Source organism: Eubalaena glacialis, chromosome 9 (assembly GCF_028564815.1).
Source record: "Eubalaena glacialis isolate mEubGla1 chromosome 9, mEubGla1.1.hap2.+ XY, whole genome shotgun sequence".
Lineage (NCBI taxonomy): Eukaryota > Metazoa > Chordata > Mammalia > Artiodactyla > Balaenidae > Eubalaena > Eubalaena glacialis.
Window position 1 is genome coordinate 53,850,444 of NC_083724.1, and position 9,378 is coordinate 53,859,821.

The 9,378-nt window shown below is 38.4% G+C and overlaps 1 long non-coding RNA gene across 4 annotated transcripts in view; it reads left to right on the plus strand.

Annotated features, from left to right (window-relative positions):
- The window catches only part of LOC133098417 (uncharacterized), a 374,765-nt gene extending 371,547 nt beyond the window's left edge, over positions 1-3,218 (plus strand). For 3 of the 4 annotated variants that reach the window (XR_009702139.1, XR_009702138.1, XR_009702137.1), the window contains one exon: positions 3,144-3,218. This is a non-coding gene — a long non-coding RNA (uncharacterized LOC133098417). The remainder of the gene's footprint in view (positions 1-3,143) is intronic. The other variant, XR_009702140.1, reaches the window with a different exon arrangement.
- The last annotated feature ends 6,160 nt before the right edge of the window (positions 3,219-9,378 follow it).

Genomic DNA, 9,378 nt, shown 5'->3' on the forward strand with positions numbered 1-9,378 from the left:
GTAAATATATGCAATGGAACATTACTCAGTCAGCGAAAAAAAAGAATAAAATTTGCCAATTGCAACAACATGGATGGACCTGGAGGCTATGCTTATGCTTATTTCACTTATTCTTAGTGAAATAAGCCATACAGAGAAAGACAAATACTGTTTGTTTTCACTTATATGTGTAATCTAAAAAAGAAAACAAATAAATATAACAAAATCTTAACAATTTTTGATTGCTCAATATATAATATTTTCTGTATATATATTCCCCATGAGAAGAAGAGACAATTATTATATGGAAGTGACTGACTATTGGTCTCTTATTGGGGTGAGAGAAATGAAAAAGAAAGTTCATAGAAGAAGTGTGACAAATCACCTTGAAAAACAATACTCCACAAAATATTCCTTGTTCATATACGCTGAGGGCAGGGGGAGAAGACTGTAATAGTTTAAAGGGGCCCATGTATCCTTGGCCTTGTCATATGATGAATCTCAGATGAGTGTCTGAAGAGTACATGAGAGCTGAGGGGTCTATTATCAGAAATACTGAAACCTATCTTCTTCTTCTTTTTTTTTTTTTATTGAGGTATAGTTGATTTACAGTGTTATGCCAATCTCTGTTGTACAGCAAAGTGACTCAGTTTTATACATATAGACATTCTCTTTTAAATATTCTTTTCCATTACGGTTTATCCCCAGAGATTAGATATAGTTCCCTGTGCTATACAGTAGGACCTGTTGTTTATTCATTCTAAATGTAATAGTTTGCATCTACCAACCCCAAATTCCCAGTCCATCCCTCTCCCTCCCCCCCTCCCCCTTGGCAACCACAAGTCTGATCTCTATGTCTGTGAGTCTGTTTCTGTTTTGTAGATAGGTTCATTTGTGCCATATTTTAGATTCCACATATAAGTGATATCATATGGTATTTGTCTTTCTCTTTCTGACTGACTTCACTTAGTATGATAATCTCTAGTTGTATCCATGTTGCTGCAAATGGCATTATTTTGTTCTTTTTTTATGGCTGAGTAGTATTCCATTGTATATATGTACCACATCTTCTTTATCCATTCCTCTGTCCATGGACATTTAGGTTGTATCCATTGAAACCCATCTTCTTGAAGGAGAGTGTCTCAGCAGAGCGTATGCACAGACCTCATCCAATCCCTTTCCCAACACCTACTTCAGCTAATTCATTGAAGTAGTTAGACCCTCCTGGTCAAGGATATTCACAACCATGATCTAGAGTTCTGAAAAATGTATACATGTTCTAGTAGTGTTTGGCAAACACATTCTTATTATAGCATAAATTGTGGTCAGAATACATTCCAGTCTGTCTCAAGTTGTATGTGCAACCAAGTGAGTATTCCTAATTTTAATTTTGGCAGGGCATGCTTTGAGATTCCGTAGGCAAATTTTTTCCCGCTCTTTGAATGATATACCTTTCAAAAATACATACATTTCCTTCATTCACTAAATGTTTATTGAGTGCCTACTAGTATACTACATGCTATGCATACAAAGTTGAGAAAGCAAGGTCCTGCTCTCAAGGCATTTAAACAAATGAAGAATCAGACTTGCAAACAAGCAAATACAATGAGATTTGCTAAACTGGGTGATCCACAAAGTTGAATGGCAGATTAAGATAATGCATTTAAATCTGTCCTGGAAAACCTCCCAGAGGAAGAAGAAACATGAATAGGTATTTTCCAGGTAGACAGACGATTTTAAAGCGTGTGTTGTGAGTCATGAGAGAGCGATGATCAATTGTAAGCAAGGGAGTAACATAATCAAATTTTTGTATTTGAACTCTGGGGCTACTACAGAAGGAGGATTGGAAATGGGAATTTCTGGAAACTGAGCAAATGTCAAGAGTTGTATTGCAGTGGTTAAGGGAGTTGATGGACCTACTCAAATAGACTGGTGGTCCCATTAGAGATGAGGGATATGCAAAGAGAAGAATAAATAAAATACATTGTTTGGAATGTGAGAAAGAAGTCAAAGGCTTCCAGACTATTGGCTTGGGAAACTGGAGAAAGGGTCTATAATTCATTAATATACAACATATAGGGCAGAGCACAGGTTTTGTGGAGTGACTGGGGATGAGCATGAAAGCAGAGAGAAGCATGTTCAGTTCTGGACGTACTGAGTTTGCAGTGCCTGTGGAATGTCCAGGTGGAATGATTTTGAAAACAGTTTGGAGACATGGGACTAGGGCTCAGAATCAACAGTGGTAGGGACAAGATCCCCCCAAAAATGACTAAAGTGAGAAAAGAAAATACTTATTTTTAAGAAGGGGTGGAGAAGTAGAAACCAATCAAGGCACCCAAAAAAAGGAGCCAACAGTGCAGAGGTAAACGAGGAGAAAGAGAGAGAGAGAGAGAGAAATGTCATGGGAGGCAAAGCCAGAACTTCCAAGAACATGAGAATAGTCAGCAGGACAAGCCATGTAAGATGAGAAGTAACCATGCTTATTCCATTGGGCGAGTAAGTGCACAGGACAGTCTCAGCGCAGGGTTATGGGGGAGAGCCAGGTTAGAGTGGACCAAAGATACAGAGTGCTGTGAATTCAGAGAAAAAAAATCTAGGTTGCACTTCGTAAAAGAATAGCCATCAAAGAGAGAAGCATGAGGATGCTTTAAAAAATGGCCATTAAATGGGTTTTTTTTAAATTTGTTTGTTTTCTAAATGAGAGGGATGACTGTATTTTTATGCTTAAGGGAACAACCAATAGAGCATTGAAGGTAAGAAAAAGACATTATCGATAAAGCAAATTTCCTAGGAAGGCAGGGTGGAATAATATCCACTGCACCAGTGGATGGAGTTGCCTTTGATAAGAAAACTGTTTTTTGCTAGAGATGAGGACAAGGAGGGGATGGATGCAGATGCAGGTTGGCTTATGGGAAAATGGGTGGAAAAATGAAAAAAAGCCACTCTTGGTAGGTGCTAGTCCCTAGCTTAGAAACAAGGTCATCCCAAAGAGAGAAGATTGAAAGCTTTGAAGAGTGGTGAAGGTTTGGAATCGCAGCCCAGGGAAACGGGAGAAGCACATGTAATAGGACTGCTGACGAACATTGCGGGAACAACTGAGATTAGTTTTACTCCAGATTTATGGCCTCCGTTCTATATGGTTGTGATTTTTCTTCTTCCTCCAGCAGAGCAGTGCTCAAGAAATGTTTACAGCTGAGGAGGCTCCGAGGGGTTTGCCTGAAGGACATGAAGTCCATCCATCTCTCCAGGTGGTTTGGAATTATACCTCAAGATAAAGGTAAACCATCCAAATTAAATAGTTGAACTGTATTGCTCTGGCCCCTCTTATTTGCTTTTACTGAATTGCATTTTGACTTCAGGCCTCAGCTTCCTGGGAGGGACTCAATGACAAACAGCCATAGGCCTACCTGCGTTGTTAGCACCACAGGGGATGTTGAGAAAGAGCAGTCTCAAACCCATTCATGTTCCACTCAGGAGGGCACAAAGAGTCATTTCCTCTAAACCCAGATGCCAGGAGCAATTGGGTTTTCACGAGTAACAACAGTGTGTTCACTTGGTATAAAGCTAGGAATGGTCAAGAGCCTGGTCTTGACATCAGAATGCTTGGGTTCACATCTAGAATCCATCATCTATTAGCTGGTTGACCTTGAGCCTTTTAACTTCTCTGTGCCTCAATTTCCTCGTCTGTAAAATAACGAAATATTCATACCTACTTCATAAGGCTGCAGTGAGAATTAAGTGAAACAGTCAATGTAAAAGTGTTTAACACTGTGTCTGGCAAATCATAAAAGTACTCACTACGTATTAGCCAGCTTTGTTGTTGTTATTATTATTATCTTCCAACTGTTCTTTTTTGGTTTTGGTTTTGTGTTTTATCTTCATTCTCAGTGTGGCATGCATTTGCATGTATTAATTTACCTCTGGTCTCCACTTAATATTATTTTTTCCCTTTCTTTCTTTACCCATACTTCACTTATTTCTTACCTGATATCCACCTATCACAGTTTTAGAATGAGACAGAACATAAGAAAGTGAATTCAAGGAGGTCTTACACCAGTCAATAACTATAATTCTATTTTTGTCCATGTTTTAGGAAAAGTTTCAAAGATGAGAAAAGGGACTTGGAACTTTCTTATCCCACATTTGCATTCAGAAATGCAAGTTTTCTTGAAGTCCATTTCACCTGATATTTACTTTTTTAGAACCATTCTTGATCGGCCCCTACAGGGACTTCACCCTAATTCAATATTAGCTCAAATACTTCTCATTATAAATAAACAACATATTATTTTATTTGCAGAGGGGGTGGATTACTATACTTTGAGAAGCGGTTACAGTTTTGGAGAGGATGAGGGCTGGACTTGGGAGTCAAAGGAACTGACTTTGGATACAGCTCTGCTACTTACTAGCTCTTTTTGCCATTGGAACTCTGGCCTTGGTTCTTTCATCTGCTAAGTAGAGTTTACAGTATTGATCTCACAGTGTGGTTGTGAGAAATCAAAAAGGTGCTCAACAAAAATTAGTTGATTCTGTATCTAGCACAAGAAGTGACATTCAAATAGCCATTCAAACTTGTACCTGAAAAATTGGACCAAAGAATTCAATAATTCTTCTTAAATATGTTTAAAGGCAACCTGAATGTATTTTTCTTACTGAACTTAAGCATTTGAAATACATATACTAGCCTTTTAGGAATATTTAGTCATAAGTCAAAACAGAAAGCTTTACTTATCTTTTAAGAATATTTAAGAAATTTCGTCTTGGTGTCAGAATATCAACTTAGCCTATAATGTCATCAGGGAAACGTAGAAAATATCCCAGATTTAATTCTTTGCTTTCAGCTAAATAAGTAATCTGTGAAACCCCCGATGTACAAATAAGTCTGCTTATCTCCTGCCTGCTAATAGCTTTGGTTTTGTTTTTGTTTTATTTTTCTTAGTGTTCTTGTTGCTGTTTTTGTTGTTGCATGGACCAGTAAGTACTTGCAGATGAAAAGTAGCTTTTGTTTTGTTTTCACTCAGGGGATGTGGGTGTGGGATGCCTTATCCCAGGTGTTGATATCAAAAGGATAGCGAAAGTGTTTAGGCTGGTTCTTTAAGGAAATACGAGGACCTATTTCCTTGTCCCCCTTCCCTCTTTCAGGCCCAAAGCTGAAAACCAGAGGGCATGTGTTGGTGGGCTACTCCCACCATTACAGACCATCCCTGAGAAAGCAGTGTCAGAAGCACAAAAAGAGCCCAAGTACAATGGTTAGTCTTCAAAGGGCCTCATTTATTATATTGCTCAGAGCCCCACAGAGTTGCTCCAAGCTCATAACCGCCACTGATTTCAAAGGGAGCTCTGAACTTGCATACGCTCTGCAAGGCACAGTGCGGGATGAGAAACAGGCTGAGTGGCTTGAAGCCATGTTCAGACATTTTTTAATGTTCGTAAATGTCTTTGGCACCATCCCTTTCACACAGAAACCCACTTACCTCCTGCTGCAAAGTGTGAAATAAAGCCATTTTCAAGCCTGGGTAGGGGATAGTCTGGAAATTGGGCTAAATCTTAAAACCGTATGAAGATTGAAAATAGGATTCACTAGCTGGAGCTCAGCTCTCACTAGCCCACTTCCAAGCTCAGATCACCATGACACCGTGCTCCGTTAGATACTGTCAGTGCCACCTTTGAAGGGTTAAGGCAGTAAAATGTGGTCATCTCAGTAGCTCCCAATCTAAAGGCCCCAACTCTAAGGCATCCCAGAATAGCTGGTCCATAGGATAGGAGAGAAGCATTCTTTCAATTGGGCCTTTATTGGGACCCAACGAGCACAGCCCTAGGGAACCTCAGGTTAGGGACTGGCATTTCCTGCCACACCTCTCTGCCTCAGGAGATGCTGTAAGTCCCCCCTTGGTCCAGAAGGTTTGTGAAAGACAGGTTAGGATCCATCAAAGTTTTTCTCCTGATTACCTGCAGAACCACTAGCTGCCTTCCCCAATTCTGTTTCTGTGGCTCCCTAGTCACCAAGACTAGGAGAAAGAGGTCCCTGAGTGACTCAGAAATTACTTTCTATACTCCAGGAAGCTCTGATACAGGTAATTCTCCAGGGAACTTCTGGACGGCTCCATGAGGACCCTGTTTTTGGAAGGATACAGAAAAAAGGTGTCCTTTTATGTTCACTGTTCAATAAATATTCCTTAAATCTTGGACAGTGTATTACTTTGGGCGCCATCTTTAGTAAGAAGAGAAAGTTATTTATTTGGAAGAAAAGGAGTTAAATAATGAGACATTAGATGTGGTTTTTAGAAATCTAGAGATGCCCTCTATAAGTTTAAAATGGCAGTCTCTTCTCTAAAGTTCATCAGGAAAATATTACTAAGAATTTATCTACTCACATTCTCACTATTTTGTCATTCTTTCTACCAATACTTGCTGCACACCTGCTCCATGCAGACGTAATTCCATTTGCTGGAATTCAGTAGTGAACAAAGCAGACAAAAGTCCCCTCAGTTAGCTTGTGTCTGAGTGGTGAACACATAGGATAACAAAATAAGTAAGAAAACCTTCAAGCTCATGTTCTGTACACACTGCATGCTGTTCACTTACACATAAGATCTATGGTTTTAGATGAGATGTAAAAGTAATGTTGTTTGACAAAAAAAAAATTTCTCGAGGGTAGACAGCAGAAGCAAGAAGAACTACAATTCTGCAGCCTGTGGAACGAAAACCACATTCACAGAAAGATAGACAAAATGAAAAGGCAGAGGACTTTGTACCAGATGAAGGAACAAGATAAAACCCCAGAAAAACAACTAAATGAAGTGGAGATAGGCAACCTTCCAGAAAAAGAATTCAGAATAACGATAGTGAAGATGATCCAGGACCTCAGAAAAAGAATGGAGGCAAAGATTGAGAAGATGCAAGAAATGTTTAACAAAGACCTAGAAGAATTAAAGAAAAAACAAACAGAGATGAACAATACAATAACTGAAATGAAAACTACACTAGAAGGAATCAATAGCAGAATAACTGAGGCAGAAGAATAGATAAGTGACCTGGAAAATAGAATGGTGGAATTCACTGCCGTGGAACAGAATAAAGAAAAAACAATGAAAAGAAATGAAGACAGCCTAAGAGACCTCTGGGACAACATTAAATGCACCAATACTCGCATTATAGAGGTCCCAGAAGGAGGACAGAGAGAGAAAGGACCCGAGAAAATATTTGAAGAGATTATAGTCGAAAACTTCCCTAACATGGGAAAGGAAATAGCCACCCAAGTCCAGGAAACACAGAAAGTCCCAGGCAGGATAAACCCAAGGAGAAATATGCCAAGACACATAATAATCAAATTGACAAAAATTAAAGACAAAGAAAAATTATGGAAAGCAACAAGGGGAAAACAACAAATAACATACAAGGGAACTCCCATAAGGTTAACAGCTGATTTCTTAGCAGAAACTCTACAAGCCAGAATGGGGTGGCATGATATATTTAAAGTGATGAAAGGGAAGAACCTACAACCAAGATTACTCTACCTGGCAAGGATCTCATTCACATTCGACAGAGAAATCAAAAGTTTTACAGACAAGCAAAAGCTAAGAGAATTCAGCACCACCAAACCAGCTCTACAATAAATGCTAAAGGAACTTCTCTAAGTGGGAAACACAAGAGAAGAAAACGACCTACAAAAACAAACACAAAACAATTAATAAAATGGTCATAGGAACATACATATCGATAATTACCTTAAACGTGAATGGATTAAATGCTCCAACCAAAAGACACAGGCCCGCTGAATGGATACAAAAGCAAGACCCATATATATGCTGTCTACAAGAGACCCACTTCAGACCTAGGGACACATACAGACTGAAAGTGAGGGGATGGAAAAAGATATTCCATGCAAATGGAAATCAACAGAAGGCTGGAGTAGCAATACTCATATCAGATAAAATAGACTTTAAAATAAAGAATGTTACAAGAGACAAGGAAGGACACTACATAATGATCAAGGGATCAGTCCAAGAAGAAGATATAACAATTATAAATATATATGCACCCAACATAGGAGCACCTCAATACATAAGGTAACTGCTAACAGCTATAACAGAGGAAATCGACAGTAACACAGTAATAGTGAGGGACTTTAACATCTCACTTACACCAATGGACAGATCATCCAGGCAGAAAATTAACAAGGAAACAGAAGCTTTAAATGACACAATAGACCAGATAGATGTAATTGATATTTATAGGACATTCCATCCAAAACCAGAAGATTACACTTTCTTCTCAAGTGCACATGGAACATTCTCCGGGATAGATCACATCTTGGGTCACAAATCAACCCTCGATAAATTTAAGAAAATTGAAATCATATCAAGCATCTTTTCCGACCACAACGCTATGAGATTAGAAATCAATTACAGGGGAAAAAAACGTAAAAAACACAAACACATGGAGGCTAAACAATACATTACTAAATAACCAAGAGATCACTGAAGAAATCAAAGAGGAAATAAAAAAATACCTAGAGACAAATGACAACAAAAACACGACTATCCAAAACCTGTGGGATGCAGCAGAAGCAGTTCTAAGAGGGAAGTTTATAGCAATACAAGCCTACCTCAAGAAACAAGAAAAATCTCAAATAAACAATCTAACCTTACACCTAAAGGAACTAGAGAAAGAAGAATAAACAAAACCCAAAATTAGTAGAAGGAAAGAAACCATAAAGATCAGAGCAGAAATAAATGAAATAGAAACAAAGAAAACAATAGCAAAGATCAATATAACTAAAAGCTGGTTCTTTGAGAAGATAAACAAAATTGATAAACCTTTAGCCAGACTCATCAAGAAAAAGAGGGAGAGGACTCATATCAATAAAATTAGAAATGAAAAAGGAGAAGTTACAATGGACAACACAGAAATATAAAGCATCATAAGAGACTACCACAAGCAACTCTATGCCAATAAAATGGATAACCTGGAAGAAATGGACAAATTCTTAGAAAGGTATAATGTTCCCAGACTGAACCAGGAAGAAATAGAAAGTATGAACAGACCAATCACAAGTAATGAAATTGAAACTGTGATTAAAAATCTTCCAACAAAAAAAAGTCCAGGACCAGATGGCTTCACAGGTGAATTCTATGAAACATTTAGAGAAGAGCTAACACCCATCCTTCTCAAACTCTTCCAAAAAATTACAGAGGAAGGAACACTCCCAAACTCATTCTATGTGGCCACCATCACCCTGATACCAAAACCAGACAAAGATACTACAAAAAAAAATTACAGACCAATATCACTGATGAATATAGGTGCAAAAATCCTCAACAAAATACTAGCAAACAGAATCCAACAACACATAAAAAGGATCATACACCACGATCAAGTGGGATTTATCCCAGGGAT